Genomic DNA, 17,764 nt, shown 5'->3' on the forward strand with positions numbered 1-17,764 from the left:
TGTGTTCATCTTGAAACTTTCCTAAGTAAGTAAACACATCTAAAAAGTACTTACCATCCCTAATTAGAATGTTCTAGCTTACCTAAAAATTACTTTCTTATAAGGCACTGATGATATATTCATCAGAAAAGTCAATAAATTCTCAAGTTTCAATCCACTTTTCAATCTATAGCATTAATCATTGTGAACCACTTCTTCTTTGTTTTCATGAGCCTGTTCTCTGTCATCTCGTCTTTGCTCTTACAGATTTTATTTATTTATTTGACAGAGAGAGAGATCACAAGAGAGGCAAGCAGGAAGAGAGAGGGGGAAGCAGGCTCCCCGCCGAGCAGAGAGCACAATGTGGGGCTTCATCCCAGGACCCCGAGATCATGACCCAAGCCAAAGGCAGAGGTTCAACCCACTGAGCCACCCAGGTGCCCCTCCCCTTTGCTTTTATTTTGCTGTAATTGTTCCCTATATATATATATGTGTGTGTGTGTGTGTGTGTGTGTGTGTGTTTTCTTCAACTATAAGGAGACATTTAACTTATCTAGACCTTCATCACTATTACTTCTATCACAGTGCATGACTGTTCCACAAGGACATACTACTAATTGCCATGTACAGTATGACCAAAGTGGAATTTTTTATTCACCCACTGTCTTCCAAAATTCCCACCTTTAGCTAAAAGCTCCCAGTCCAAATGCCAAGAAGATATTTTTTGGCTCCTCTCTTTTCCTCTTTCCTCCTTCTCCTTGATGGTCAATCAGGCATCAATCCTCAGCTAAAATACTCCAAAGCCCATTATCACCATGAAATTCTCATTTTAATCCATAGTCCCTCTCTGAACTAATGTTAGTCTCCCAATAAATATCTCCATGTGTCTGGGCCCCTCCTCCTTCCTCCTTTCTCATTCTCCCTACATCTCCCCTATTGCCATCAGAGTTACTGTCCTTAAAGATGATTCCTCTTTTCAAAAGCCTTCAGAGAATCCCTAATATTCACAGAATGAAGTCAAGATACCACAGCACGGCCTTCAATCACTTGCGTAGTCTAGCCTCAATTTACCAATATATGGATTATTTAATGATTCTAAATATACCTGAGACTCACCGATGGCCACACTTTAATTTATGTCAGGCAATTTCCAACGACCAACCCACATCTAGAAAGCTCCTACCCCTATCCTATGTGTCTTTCAGGGTCCTGTTTACACAATTACTTCCGCTGGGAACTTCCTTTTAATGTCACCTATACTCCAAAGCCTCAATCAAAATTAATGCTATATTTCTTAATCATCTATTTTGTTTGCCTTTCTTGCCCATTTCACTGAAATGGGCATGTTACTGTCACCAAATACAGACATTTCCCCTGCTATATTATGATCTCCTATTATTTCTTTTCCACATAGCTCTTAGCATATAAATGCTGCACAAATGTTCACTGAATTGTGGCATCACCAAGGAAAGAGCACTTAAATTTAAAAATAAGCAATAAACTGACAGGTAGCTTATGATATTATACAACATTAAATTAACTTCTAGCCAAAAAACAATTTTATTGCTAGACAAAATGCCCGGTGAAGCAGAAGTTACAAAGAAATAAACATCTGAATAGAAATTCTTGAGGTTAAGTTATAGTTAATAAGGCAAACAATAAAATTGTTTCATCTCCCTCTTTTTTTTTTTACAGTACAAAAAAAAGTAACCACCTTAGTTCTACTTGTAGACTCTTGTATAATCAAAATGAACTCTATAAGGAGTACACAAGCTTGAGGGAGTAAAGGAAGACCAGTTATGATGCTGTTTCCACTCATGACCTTCAACTTATGATATATGGGCTTAGGAATGTTTTCTAGATCTACTATAGATGAATTAAATAAATGAATTAAGGTCCTTCTAATTTTTGCCACTTTGATGCAGCATAAGAGTAGGGTCTTTTTGTTTTTGTTTTTAAGGGCTTCATTTATTTATTTGACAGAGAGAGACAACACAAGAGGTGTAGTGAGAGAGGTAGAAGCAGGCTTCCCACTGAGCAGGGAGCCTGATGGGGGGCTTGGTCCCAGGAACCTGGGATCATGACCTGAGCCAAAAGCAGACGCTTAACCAACTGAGCCACCCAGGAGGCCCACGACCGAGATTTTAAAAGGATAAAATGAGGTCAGAAAAAAAATAGTTGTGCTACGTTAACTTCTCCCTTTGCCAAAAGAGCACAAAAAAATATCTTAGCAGTGCATGAAAATGAGAAAGCACAAAATATCAAACAGGAACATCCTGTCCTATACATGTCTGATTCTCATATATAAAGAAATTTAGTTTGTACCAGTCTGAAAAGGGAAAAGACTAATTGCAAGCACTAATTGCCATTAGTTTATGTCCATTTAGAAAACTGAAACCCTCTGCTATATCAAAGGATATTATAAGGTTATTATTACACAAAAAGTGAATAAACTCTCACCAAGTGTGTTAATTTTCTCATTGAAATGAAAAATGTATGAGTTTCTAAGATATCACTGGCATAAATTCCATAAATTTCCTGAAATCAATCACCATTTGAATTATCTCGACTAATAACTCACCACTAGAGAAAAACTAACACTCCAATGAAGTAATTCATGTTAAATTATCTATTGTAAATTAATCACACAGCAGATTTTTCTTTGAATTACAAGGAGTTCATTGGTTTGATGATTACCTTTATTTTTAGTATTTTTGTCAGGGATAATATTATTCATCTATTCTCCCACTTTCCAAATAACATATGATTCTTAAAATAACAAAACATAGTTACATAATAATTTTCTTAATGTATAAAAATTTTTAAGTCTTCACATGGGAAATCAACCTCATTTTCCTATTAAAAAGAAATTTAAACATGCCTAAAACCTTATCCTTCATAAATTCTCTGAATGTAAAGTACATAACTAGAAAATCTGTTCTCTAAAATAAAAATAGATTTTCTTTGGTGCTTATATAAATCTTTCTGACAAAGCATATTAATTTTTTAAGGACTGCTTCAGAATATTCAATTAAATGAAAGAAAATAAAAATGAAAAAAGAAAGTATAAATAAAGACTAATTTTGGTAATATTTTCTTTCATATATTGCTTCTAAGAGAGATGATTACCACACTATAATCTATGTTTAGTAAGTTACAATAAATTTTAGTTTTAAGGGGCGCCTGGGTGGCTCAGTGGTTTAAAGCCTCTGCCTTCGGCTCAGGTCATGATCTCAGGGTCCTGGAATCAAGCCCTGCATTGGGCTCTCTGCTCAGTGGGGAGCCTGCTTCCTCCTTTCTCTCTGCCTGCCTCTTTGCCTACTTGTGATCTCTGTCTGTCAAATAAATAAATAAAATCTTTAAAAATTTTAGTTTTAATAAAAACCTAAAACTCTCTAGTTCTTTCAAGTTCTACAAGCCCACTATAATACAAATGGGTACTCAATTTATCAGTTATGTCTAAAGAAAAGATTTGTAATAATGTAGACTACAGGTGAGAGCTAACCCCTTCCAAGAGAGGCTAACCATTCCCTCTTCTTACAGCAAACAGACTACACTGCTAACTCCTACAACCAAATAACCCACTCACACTGTATGCAAACACCGCACATACATTTTGATGCAAAGGTTGAACTCCTATAGCATAAAACTATTAGCAGCTCAGCCCTCTAGAAGGTAGAAGACAGATCAGATTCATGTATAAAATGCTGGACTTAACAACCTGAGAACAATTATAATATGTAATTGGTGATTCTTAGAAAGCCACCAAATCTGATACCTGTTAGTGCACATTAGTGAAATAATTTTCAAGGAGTCAGGTTTTCAGAAGTTTGTTCTCTCTCTGCCTCTCTTTTGAAAAACTTACTTGGAAAGAAAAACATTAACTTCAGTTTAAACTATCAAAAATAACTGTGCCCAGCCACAGGAAATGACAGCTTTTCTACTTATTATTTCTAAGACCTCCTAATAGATATTACCTTCCTGATTCCAAAATCACGTGGGTGACTTTTCCCTGCTGATGGGCAGCTCACACCAGTTAGGCCCCCACGAACAACTTTGCTACGCAGGGTCATCCAAGTTTCCCTGACTGCTGGTAGACTGGCCGGCCCTTGGACAGGGAAGAATCTAAAGCCAAACGTGGGCTGTAGCAGGTGCTCGATGCACAACCATTCTTCATCTCTTCAGTAAAGCAAGCAGAACAGAGTGGCAGGGCCAGGGGTGAGGGGTTGGGATAGGGGATAAAAGGATTTTGTGAGAAAGGAGAATTTCTTCTTGTGCCTTCAATTCCAATCTCCTCAATACATCTCAGGCCCCCACATAGGTCCTATAACCTTGAGTTGACTCAAGGGCAGTGCTATGTCCTTCCCCCTCATCCAAATAAAGCTCTACTGTATTCAGGGGCAGAACAGTGGAGGTTTGTATCCATTCACCCTACTTCTTAAAAACCTCAGTTTTCCACGGAGCTATGACTCAGACACAGGTAGAGGTTACCATAGACAATATTCAAATCCTCCAATGGAGGATTTCTAAATTAATCAGAATTTTAAAAAGTCCTTTTCCTCTAAACATTTGTAATGCTATTACACAGAGGACTTCCATAAGCCAACACCACACCAAACCACGTTATATGACTCTGACGATGGCAGTTCTTTTGACCTTTATTCATCCTCTCAGACAGCTGCTTACACTGAGCCACAGGGGAAACACCTTCTACTGTGATTAGTTCTTGTTTTGAAACATCCCTGGATTCACTCTGATAAACCACTCAAGGTCAAATTTGGCTCATGGGTTAATTCTCATCCAGCAGACTAAGGAAGTGATTGCAAATAACTGTGGTAAGACCAAAAGTCTCAGAACAATAGAGAAGGTAGCTCATAACCACAGTTTTGTGGTCTTTTTACTAAACATACTTCTGATTGGTCCATACAGAACCTTCTAACTTTCCTAATAAAAAAGATGGGAAAATCCAGTTATACCCTTCTATCCTACATTATTAGAGCTTCTAAGATTGGATGAATTGTGATAACTAACTGGACTAATATGTTCTTAGTAGTAGATTATGACAGTCTACATGAACTTCAGAGATGATAAGAACTTTCATTCTTAAAAAGACTTCACTATCAATTCTATAATTTTTAGATATGAGTGGTGATACTTACCATGCAAGAATAAGATGGTTGGAATGTGGTTGCACTGATTGTAAATTGTCAATTAAAAAGATACAATGTATCAATAGTGCATCCTCTTTTAAACGTAATCTCATCACTCTAATCAGGATAGAGAGAAATATTATTAAAATATGTTTCTGTCTTTGTCAAGCATAACTGATAGCAAGAAAGAGAAACCCATACATGCTAGTCTAAGAAAAGAAAACTTACTGAAAGGGCACTACGTTTTCACTGAAGGAAAAGTCAAGTCAAGTCAAACCTCTAAGAACTGGAAACTCTGACGTTTTTGGTGTGACACCTTTCCATTTGCTACTCTTTGCACTTTTTCTCCATGCAAAACTGCTTCCTCTGCTTATTCCCGATTTATGGCCTCCCCTCCCCCTTGGGTCTGCTTCCTATTTCCAGATAGGTAGTTCTGTTACTGAGACTGAGATTATGAAGACTCAGAAATCCTTACATTCTCAAGAGAAAATATAGTTGGTTCACATCATCTACTGTGAATGAGTTTCCTTTGACTCAAGTGATCTATGAAAAAAAGACATGTATGGAGGAATCAGCATGGCAGCCTACACCTGACCCTTCAGCAAGAGCCACGGGCCATTCCCAGAAACACTGGTGAGCAGGCGGAAATACATTTTAATTTGATTCGGTAAATATGTGAGTACATCCTATGTTCCAGGAAGGTGATGAGCTATAAATTACCCTAAAAACTTAGAAAATTCAAGGTGGCCTCAAAGATAACAAGTATAAAAATGGAAAATGCTTATTACATAGCTATTGATGGAGGCTACATTGAGTGATGAGTTTCCTCCTTTTTCAGACTTTAAGAATTAGAGCTTCTCTTAGAGTATAATTTGGATTGCTTCATGTGTCTCTTCACAATGCTATATAGCAATCAGATCTGAGTATCTTACACAGTTCTTTCCATCCAATCTACTTTTTAAAGAAATACCTCCAAGATTTTCCAAACATCTCAGCTCATTGCAAGGCTGATCTCCTAATAGTCTCTTTGCCCATAACCATAATCACACTCATTTGTATGATGATCACTTCCATCCTGGGGCTTTTATTCCTTCTTTCCTTCTGTTTAGAATTCATACCCTATTTTCTTCTCCAAATGACAACTCCACAACTCATAGTCAAATCTCACATCCTCATGATTCACTCTCTGATCAATTCAATTAACTGATATATTCTCTTCCCTAATTTGTTAAATAAGGTAACAGGGAAATAAAGAAATATGAATAGATTTGAGAATTATTTGAGGTTAACATGAATAGGATTTTTGTGACTATCTAATTTCCTACCACTTCCATTTTCCTTTCTAAGAGAATGTCAATTTAGCGAGTGAGGACTAGTAATTTTCTCATCCAGAAAATAATAATCACCTTCTCTGGTAAGCTGAAGATGTCCTGCAACACAATCTTGGCCAATGAGATACAAGTAGATTGAGCAGTTTTTTGAAAAGGGAATAAATTCATGCTAACTTAGCATGAATCCTTTACTCTTTTCCCTCCTGTTCTTCCTGCCTGGAAAATGGATATGATGTTGGAGATGGAGCAGCTGTCTTACAACCATAAGACCACAAAGAGAAGGGCAAGAGATTTGCAGGACACAGGTTCTGGAATCCTTGAGCCAATAACTACCTACATCCCAGATTTTATTTTGGTGAGAAAAATAAAATTTCTATAATATTTAAGCCACTGGGTTTTTCTTCAGTAGAGAGGGGTTGAAGGGGTCTCTTAGGTGAAGAACACTATTCCTAACTGGTTCATGGCTCCTCTTATATATATCCCTGTTGGTACAGAGCAGACCTAAGTCAGCACAAACTACCTGGACCTTGGCCCAGCTTAGTGTAGTTACCCTTTTTATTCCCTTACTTTCAGAGTTATTTACTATTAAGAGAGTTGAGAAAGGACAACTCACATGCTAGTTAGTTTCTCCCCAGCCTTAAGCTCAAACTTGCTCTAGGCTTGTAATTTAAAGTTGTAGCTCAACTCATAGCTCAATTGTCTTATTTACCCTTCCAGGAATATCAGGTTACATAAAGAAAAATGAAAAGCAAGCCTTCAAGTCCAATACAATGGAAACGTCTTTGATAATAAGAATTAAAATTGCCCCAGACTTTACTTATTTCTCCCATCCTTCAATCAACTCCCTCACTGGTGATGGTTTTTCAAGAACAACTGAAGGATTCTTTGAAAAATATTTAAGGCAAATGACTATGATAATCCACTGTCAGTTTGCTATCAAGACCTCTCCTGAACTCACCCAACTTCACTTTCAGTGCATATTAGCCCCAGGTGCATTCGATCAACAACTACCATCTTCAACACCCCAAATTTAAATTCTTACATGCTCATATTTATTTCTAAATAAAGAGGAGTATATACACTGAGAATTCCTCAATACCTTGACTGATATTAGCTTGTGCATACTGTTAAGACCTAAAGAATTGGGGCGCCTGGGTGGCTCAGTCATTAAGCACTTGCCCTCAGCTAAGGTCATTATCCCGGGGTTCTGGGATGGAGCCCTGCATGGGATCAGCAAGGACCCTGCTTCTCCCTCTCCCATTCAACTTCCCTCTCTCGCTGTTTCTCTCTGTCGAATAAATAAATAAAATCTTAAAAAAAAAAAAAAAAAAAGGCCTAAAGAATTAAAAAGCAAAACAAAAAGCACAAACAAAAACTTTTACACTACCCAAAGGATGGCATTTTGGGAACACTTCAATATTTTCTTGATATCTTTGAAATTAAATATTTCAAATAATTTTTAGATTAATATACTTAATATGCTAATTTATTGATTTAATTACATTAACATATTTCTCAATTTGATAAATCAATAATTTACCTTCTTTGATTTGAATGGAAACAAATCACCAGTAAATTAACTCTTTGATCTTTGTTTGACATTTGTTGTTAACACATTTTTCACAGTAATCTAAGAAATCCTATGGTAAACAGAGATTCCTTTTCCAATGAGAAAATACATACACTAAATGTCATCTAAAAATAGTCATTACTTTGCCATTGCCCTTGTGTCAATGTCCTTCCTATTCATAGATGCCTCTGTAAGTGTATGCTGGCATAATTAAGACCCCGCTATGTTGCCAGGGATTCTTGCTATGGTATGTCCATAGGAAGCCTGGGCTTTAGTCCAAAGAACTAGTGCTGGGAAATCATCTTTTGCCTTTCCAGAGAATTACTGAGAAACTACTCCATCTTACAGACCGTCCTTTTTCCACAGCTACCCATAGCGAGAATATTTTCTTGGCATGATTCCTCTGACACTGTGTTCTACTGGCATTTTTCCAGCTCAAAAGAGCAGGAGCCTCCCCAGCCTGACAGGTTCCTGCTGGGATGCCCCAAAAGAAATGCCTACATGAGTTTCTCTTAAGGTGTTTAGAGGAAACTCCACCAGATGTCAAAGCCCCTCCATCATCACAACACTCAGAAAGCAGCCATTACAAGAAACGTAAGTCACACACACTGAGGAGTGAGATGGGAGAAATATAAATTCTTGTTATAAACACGCTGTTAGGGCAAAGTGAGAAATTGCAGAGTTGCATTAAGTTGATGGATAATCTGGCAGCAAACAAACACATACTTATTGTCTTTCCAATCTAAGCTGTGTGACTGTTCCCTGCTGTCTTCCATGCCATGCAAAGTCTTCGTTTCCAAATTACTATCATTAATAAAGTGTAATGTATCATCTGTATCATCTCTCCTGAAGAAAAAGACAAATAAAAAGAGAGCAATTCAGCTTCTTTCAGTTAACATTTTTATTGACTACTGTGATGGGGACATGACTCTAGTTAGCAGACATATATGGTTACATACAGCCCCAGTGGAATTTACAATTGAAGGCACACACAATAAAGCTTTCAAAAAGCAACAAAACAGATTCCCTTTCAATAAGACCACAGATGCATGCTCACTGATGCCACTGAAAACTTAAAAAAAAAAATACGTATTACTCATGCATTCTAGCACATTCATATTTCCTAGTATTGTTTCTAAATATTCCTAGCATACACTGTAAATAGTTCTTCTTTCCTGGAATTTACCACTGCCATTACTTATTAAATTTACTCACGGGTTTGTTTTCATCAGAGTTTTTAAGATTTTTTTCTTCCCCTGGAGGATGCCAAAATTTATCATATCTAAATTCAGAAAGCTTAATGGGATAGGTATACCCCCTTCTCAAAACACTTTCTATAATTATACCGAAGTTTAGTCAGAACAACAAAGGGAATTTGTAGGTTCCACATTCTAACTACAGATAGTTCTTTATATTTGTTCCAATAAAGATGAGGGGGACCTATGAACACAGCTGGTCTTGGCCATAACTGCTTTCCTCTGACAAATGGAACATGAAGCCATAATCCTTGTTATTAAATTCTCATGACATCGGCTAATCTACAATGAGATTAAGTTCTATGGGGAAAATTGACAGTTAACTGGGGAGATCACAGGTATTAACTCTGAAGATGTTCTCAGGCTTCACGATAACGCTGAAGGCAAGATATTACATGGAAACCTAGAAAAGCACTTACTAGCATATTAAACCATATTAATAAAATAAATGTCTTTTCTATGAACCACCTTCAGTGAAGTAATTTTACCAGGCGATGTTTAGATACTTGATGTGACCCAATTGTTTAGTCTAGGCCCCAGAGTACATTTTTGGATTAAAACTAACTCACGATCAAAGAGCAGCACAAATGGAAAAAAATGACCAGGACCCTGGACCTCATATTTATTAGATGTGTCTCCTGGCCTTCTCATTCTCCTGATCTTATAGGAATTGCAGGAATGGCATAAGAAACATGAAATACTATTTAAATTTGCTAGAGATTTGGAGAAGTTCTGCCTGTGGACAAGATCAAGATGTATTCCAAGATTGAGCCTTAGACGAAGGGAACAGACTGATTGTTAGAAGAGATAAAGAGTTTCTAGTCGCCACAGTAAAATTGCATTGGACTGGGGTAACAAGCAGGAAGAGTTGGGAGAGAAAACAAGGACATGGTTGGAGGGGGGTGGACAGGAGTGTTTGAATGAGAGAAGAGGTTGAAAAGAAAGCTCTGGGCTTCATGGTAAGTCCTCAGAGGCAAGGATTTGTGTGCTTTGATCAATTGCATCTCAGTTTGGGGCACATGATAAGTTGAATGAATAAATGAATTATTGAGTTCACTAGGCTTTCAGATCCATGTTCTTTATTTGATTTTTTTTTAACCCTATATTTCTCAAAACATGATCTGGGCTATTATTTTAGGTGGTAACAGTACATTAAAAATCTCTGACCCAGGGATTGGCAAGCTTTTCACCTTTCAATTTCCTAATATCAATGAGAAAAATCTCAGCCTGGTGCTAGCAGGTCTTTAACATCCCTCCATTCTTGTCTTAACAGAAGAAAGAAGTTGTCAGGCGCTGAGCCTCCAGGTAACATCATCTAGCTTTATCATCTAGCTTTTTTTGGTTTTCAGTCTACTTATTTTTATAGTTACCACCTATTTTATTTTTTTTTATTTTTTTTTAAGATTTTATTTATTCATCAGAGAGAGAGGGGGAGAGAGAGAGCACAGGCAGACAGAATGGCAGGCAGAGGCAGAGGGAGAAGCAGGCTCCCTGCTGAGCAAGGAGCCCGACGTGGGACCCAGGCGTCCCGAGTTACCACCTATTTTCAAAGAGGGTTTTTCTGGTTTGTGGGTAGTAATATAAAATTTCCTTTTAAAATAATTTAAGTACCCAAACTGTGAGGATTTAAAGGAGAATGAGTAAGTTAAGAATGAAAGTTGCGGGCGCCTGGGTGGCTCAGTGGGTTAAGCCGCTGCCTTCGGCTCAGGTCATGATCCCAGGGTCCTGGGATGGAGCCCCACATCAGGCTCTCTGCTCAGCGGGGAGCCTGCCTCCTCCTCTCTCTCTGCCTGCCTCTCTGCCTACTTATAATCTCTATTTGTCAAATAAATAAATAAAATCTTAAAAAAAAAAAAAAGAATGAAAGTTGCGAATACATATGGCAAAAATGAGAGGAGAATACACAAATGAATTAAATTTGGGAAGCTCTGTTCTAATTGCCTTGGGGCTTACATGGGCTTTGGTCTCACTGCTGTTCTAATAACAAAAACTTAATGTCAGCTTTCGATGGTCTTCACTGAGCCCTCTCTCAATGCACCTGGACTAGCCTTAGGTCCAGAAGCCGCTGCCTCACCCAGCAGAAACAGAAAATTGAGACAAAATTCCATCAAACAAATCCACATGTATTCTTCAGTCTCCTGGGGAGCAACTGAAATGAAAATACAGAAACTCCACTTTCCCAAATTTGCCATAAACTTTATATTCTTATTGAGAAAGATGCCTAGAGCTGCCCCCTCATTTTTGTTCATTTGATTCTCCACTATTAAGCTCATTTATAAACAAAACCTGAGCAGATTAATTAATGAACTTAAGAAGAGAAAATATAAATTATGAAGTCAAATAGCAGCCAGAATTCTGTTAAACACCATAAACTCTTTTTGATGATCCTAACTTTAATTCCATAATAAATACCGGATAGATCTCAAACTCAATTCAGCAACAGCTTGCATCATCTAAACTGGGAGCCCAAAATTCTTGAACTAACTTACAGAGGTGGTATGAGTTGCTAACAGAGGACATTTCATTTCTGACATTCAAAACCAGGCATAGAAAAAGGACTAACCCAGAATTGAGGCTCCTTATGTACCTGCTAATGGTCTAGGCTATTGGGTAGTCAGTAAAAATACTAAGAAACTACAGAAGGGATTGCTGTCTATGCTAAACAAGCGCGACTAGATTGCCACAGTCCATGCTAAACAAGCGCGACTAGATTGCCACAGTCCAACACTACTTTAAATAAAATAAAATACCTTCAGCAATGGAGCTGGATTCTCCTCTTCTGCAATTTCACAAAGGACTCTTTGGTCTGCAGGCCACTGGAAGGCTGTCTAAACATTGATGATGTCATAATTTAAAAGGAAGAGAGATAATACAGAGAAACTTCTTATCATCCTTAATAATTAATTTTATCTGATTCTTTTGTTTCTCCTTCTTCCTCTAACATTATTGGCCTGTTGCCACTTCACAATAATTAAGATTTTGATTCTGAGGCCAAGAGGGAACTGGGAGAAAAGTAAAACTCATTCATTAATCTAAGACAATGCCTCCCAATCTCATGTCATTACACAACCTACCAGAAACACTATAATAACTTCCTAATGGCTCAAAGCAACAAGAATACCTAATAACAGACATACCTAGACTCTGCCATCCCTGAAATACTTCCTTCTATTTGAAGTAAGTCCTACTAGTGTTGAAATGCTCTCTTACTGTAAAAGTCTTTACCTCACATGGGTGCCATTGTTTAATACAATAACTTTATAAATATACTTTGAGTTTTCTGGAAAAGTGACATGTAAATAAAGCATTATTGCCATAACATCTCCCTTAATGATCGAAAAGAGGCAGTAAATAGCAAGCTGATGGGTTCACAGATGGTACTCAATTGAGAAGTGTTGCAAACATCAGTAAAGGCAGGAAAAATTATGCAAAAGAGACCTAACTTGCTTTAAATAAAAGCAGAATATTTTTAACTTTATGGGGGAAAGAAAATGGCATTCTTTTAGAGAGCCCAAAAATACACTGTCCAGGAGAGATGCTACAACCAGCCTGTGAAAACTTACCAGTGAAAGAACCACTTTCAACCCCTCAAAATCAGCTAACACGTCAATATACTTTGCAGGGGGACCAGCAGTCACATAGGCTTATCATAAAAGGAGAGTGGGGGGAGGGACTATGATTTCAGTAGGAAGTGCCAATGAGAAATTTGGGTTTGTATGTTTATAACTTCAAAAGAATACAAGAGTCCACTTAGGAAATAAATCTGTTTTACCCAAAGCCTTTTCATAAGACTAAATTTGTCTCCCATTTAGACAAAGCCATCTGTCTGGACAGATTTTGCATATGGACCAAAAGAGAAATAATGCTTCTTGAGAGCTGTGCTTAGGATTGCACTTGGCTTTGAGTTCGTCCTCTACTTCCCATGGTGACTGATGGGGTCCATCTGAGACACGTTGTTAGAAAAACCATCTGTAATAGTGGTGACAACTAAAGCCAACACCAAAGACACGGACACCACCACCATCACCACCCCTTTGTCTTCTACACTCTGACCTGTGCCTTCTGAAAAATTTAGACCCATTTCTAATATGGAAACATTCTAATATCAAAATATATTTATACATGTGTTGTTCATTCCATTTGTTCAGGTGACAGACAGTAGTTGCCTAATAAATAAAGTTGCCTAATATATAATTATTTAAAAAAATTAAAATAAAAAAAAAAGTTAGCCAAATGAGTTTTTTGATCCCTGAGGACTGACACATGAGGTCTTATTGTCAACCAGGCCTTCAAAGCTGTCTTTGATCTGGGAATGTGTCACTGAATTTTATTAACCTGAGGAATCTGCACAGAAAATCATCTCCCAGGGGATCAAAAAGAAAAATAAGTTCATGTATCTTCTAAAGTTAACTTCAGTAAACCTGGACTCTAACAAGGTATCTCAGATGAGTAACTGAAAATAAGCTGATTCAACACAATAGTTTATTTCTATTGAAAAAAGAGGGCCATCTGGGTGGCTCCTTCATTAAGTGTCTGCCTCCGGCTCAGGCCATGATCCCAGGTGCTGGGATGGAGCCCCGCGTCGGGGTTCCCTACTCAGCTGGGAGTCTGGGTCTCCTTTTCCCTCTGTTCCTCCCCCTGCTCGTGCGCACTCTCACTCTCTCCATCTCAATAAATCAGTAAAAATCTTAAAAAAAAAAAAAAAAGAGAGAGAGAGAGAAGAGAAAAGAACAGGAAAAAAAAAAAGAAAGAAAGAAAAACGGAAAGGACTAGAGGTCATCATCAGACAGGGTGCAGTATGGCATCCCCTGTTGTCAGATACCCAGGTTCTGCCCACTTTGCTGCTTTGCCATCTTCGACATGTGCTTCTCCCCAACAGTCCAAGAGGGCTGTTTGTGTTCTAACTGTCTTGTCCAAACAAGACTTATTCACGGGGTCATAGCTGGCTGCAAGCTGCCTGGAAAATAAGGTCTTTATTCCAAGCACCCAGGTACCAGGTAGAAATTAGGGGTCGTTTTATGTCTCTTACTGAGTAAGAACGAGAGAATGGATTCTGGAGAATAACAAGTGTCAATTAAGAATCCTACTTTAGGGCGCCTGGGTGGCTCAGTGGGTTAAGCCGCTGCCTTTGGCTCAGGTCATGATCTCAGGGTCCTGGGATCGAGTCCCGCATCGGGCTCTCTGCTCGGCAGGGAGCCTGCTTCCTCCTCTCTCTCTCTCTCTGCCTGGCTCTCTGCCTACTTGTGATTTCTCTCTGTCAAATAAATAAATAAAATCTTTAAAAAAAAAAAAAAAAGAATCCTATTTTAACACTCAAAGTTTGCTAATGCTAACGATTTATCTAGCATCAGCCCTTGGTTAACAAAATAAGCATTGATTCTTGACTCTTCATTCCTCTGTTTCCTTGAGCTTAGTAACTGAAAGAAACTGCCTATTTTTTCACAACTTTTAAACTCTGCTGCATGGGTTTACAATTGCTGTTCCACACCGATGTCTTCATGCACACTATCACAAAATATGAGGGGAAATGAAAAGGTAAACCTCAAGCTTTTCCTTGTTCTGCTCAGGCTGTTACTTTTTTTTTTTTTTTTTTTTTTCAGGCAGAGTTCAAGGACCCGTTAAAATAATCATTTTTAGCTTGGTCCATTTTAAATACTTTAGTCACACTCAAAAGGGTTGCCTGAGTGGCTCAGTGGGTTAAAGCCTCTGCCTTTGGCTCAGGTCATGATCCCAGGGTCCTGGGATCAAGCCCCCCATCAGACTCTCTGCTCAGCAGGGACCCTGCTTCCCTTCCTCATTCTCTGCTTACCTGTAATCTCTGCCTGTCAAATAAATAAATAAAATCTTTTTAAAAAATTGTATTAGTTATTATTCGTTATTGATTCCATAAGCTTTCCTTGCATATTTCTAGAAACTGAAAAAAGGAGTGCAGTAATAGAAAGTCTAAATTCAGAAATATTCGTGAGGAGACTTAGATGAAAGGAATATCAAACCCACAACAACTCAGAAGGAATTTTCTTCAGGTGTCGCAGTTCCTCTTTCTTTTTTTTTTTTAAAGATTTTATTTATTTGTCAGAGAGAGAGAGGGAGAGAGCAAGCACAGGCAGACAGAATGGCAGCAGAGGCAGAGGGAGAAGCAGGCTCCCTGCTGAGCAAGGAGCCCGATGCGGGACTTGATCCCAGGACGCTGGGATCATGACCTGAGCCAAAGGCAGCTGCTTAACCAACTGAGCCACCCAGGCGTCCCGCAGTTCCTCTTTCGAGTTGGCTTGAGTTTACATCTAAAATCCACTTCTAAAATCTCTGAGCCATCCTGCATACTCTGCCTAAAAACTGTTCATCTGCATGTTTTTTAAAGACCATACCAAGCATTTGTGATCATCTTGACTGGAAATGCTTTTCTGTTTTTCTAGGTCTTTTTCATAATAAACAATGAGGCTATTTGAAAACATTTCTAAGAAATGTATCTAAATAACAGGAAATCATGTGTAAACTTTGGGAAACACAGTACAAATAAAGGAAATTCTGGTATTTAGCAACATGAGAAACGCAACGGCTCTGGTGAGGTAAGTGTCAGGTCCTGTGAAGAGCATGTTCTGAAACCGAATTCTCTAGTGTTACCCAGTTCCTGCGGGACTGGAGACCAGTGAGCTTTTGCTGCCTGGAATAAGGTTTCTATGCATACAAGCCCCTCAGGGATGGGAATTAGTCTTGTAGACATCTTCCTGATAAAACCAAAAGAACTTTCAAGACTCACTCTTGCTTTATTAACATCTACGGGGATATTTAGATTCTGCTATTGGTAAATCATGCACAGCACTCAGGCATCCAAAGAATCAGTCCCCAGTCCAATTTCCCTGCATTTAAACAAATGTCTACACCAACCAAGGAAGTCAATGACCCTGATTCAGCACAATTTCAGGTGCAGAGGGATGGGGCTAAAGGAAGGCACAAGTTTTACTTTGCCTCCAACAAAAACGAAATGAGATAAATGAATTTTTTCTTAATCCCTCACCCAGTTACTATTTCTTATGTCCAAAGAGTGAACCCCTTTAATTTTTTTTTAAGATTTTATTTATTAATTTGACAGAGAGAGAACAAACAGGGGGAGCTGCAGAGGGAGAGGGAGAAGCAGACTCCCTGCTGAGCAGGGAGCCTGATGTAGGGCTCCATCCCAGCACACTGAGATCATGACCTGAGCCGAAGGCAGATACTTAACCAACTGAGCCACCCAAGCACCCGGGTGTGCCCCCTTTAAATCGAAAAGTAGTATCTGTGCACTTATATCCCAATTAACAAAAAGGAGGACGACCTCCAGACAACGCTCTACAAGTTATCATTGTGGTTTTCACACTCAGAGGAATAATATTTATGAACAATGATCAATTATGCTCATTCTCTTTCTCTATATATGTGTCTCTGTCTCTCTCCATATCTCTCTGACTCCCAGCTCTCTGTGACTTTCTCTTTTACACACACACACACACACACACAGGGTGCCTACTCCCTCATGGCTCAGAAACACTAAAAAGCCATGATGGTTCCAAGACAGAAAATTCTGTGTCTCCAGATGCCAACTGAAATTGGGAAATAAAGCTTTCCCCCACTACCTATGTTATAGGAACTAGCAAAGAGTAGCCTTGGACTTCAGATGTAATTCTAGCTCGGCAATGTTGGGTATAAAGCTTTAACCTCTCTAGACTTCCATTTCCTTTGCCTTAAAATTAGGGTAATGCCCAACTCCCATGCATGTTTTAAGGACTAAATGAAGTATGACTTTCAGGAGCCTAGCCCAGAGGATCTAGCACATTAGCTGGTGTAACTTTCCACTCTCCACTTAGGCAGCGAGATTCTCAGCACCACTGTAAATTCTGGGGTGAAGTTCCCAGTGCCAACTCAGAGAAAATAAGCAATCAAATGAAACAGAGTTTACCCAGGCCCAGGCTGTCCAGACTTCTGCCCCACGCTCACCAGACTCAGACCCCAGGCTCACTACACCCAGGCACCGAAGTTAAACTACTAAATGCTATCATCTGTTCTTTCCTTTTCCTTTTTTTCAGGATCCACTTTAAAAGCAAACCACATAGGTATTTGAGAAGTGACCAGCAGTTATGAAGCAAAATGAAAGCTGTCGACTCATTCCTTATGAAGACAGAAACCTGATACCCGGTGTGGCCTCATACAACAGTATCTAGTATCTTCAAAAACCCAATCAAAAATTCTTCCCTAGGGGCGCCTGGGTGGCTCAATGGGTTAAGCCGCTGCCTTCGGCTCAGGTCATGATCTCAGGGTCCTGGGATCGAGTCCCGCATCGGGCTCTCTGCTTGGCAGGGAGCCTGCTTCCCTCTCTCTCTCTGCCTGCCTCTCCGACTACTTGTGATTTCTCTCTGTCAAATAAATAAATAAAATCTTTAAAAAAAAAAAATTCTTCCCTACTCAGGTCCCATAGCAGAGATAAAAGTGCCTGGGGATCCATGT

At 38.8% G+C, this 17,764-nt stretch overlaps 1 protein-coding gene across 13 annotated transcripts in view; it reads right to left on the minus strand.

Annotated features, from left to right (window-relative positions):
- Positions 1–17,764, minus strand: part of MCTP1 (multiple C2 and transmembrane domain containing 1) — a 527,358-nt gene that overhangs the window by 455,684 nt on the left and 53,910 nt on the right. The gene's annotated exons all lie outside the window — the stretch shown is intronic.

Source organism: Mustela nigripes, chromosome 12 (genome assembly GCF_022355385.1).
Source record: "Mustela nigripes isolate SB6536 chromosome 12, MUSNIG.SB6536, whole genome shotgun sequence".
NCBI lineage: Eukaryota > Metazoa > Chordata > Mammalia > Carnivora > Mustelidae > Mustela > Mustela nigripes.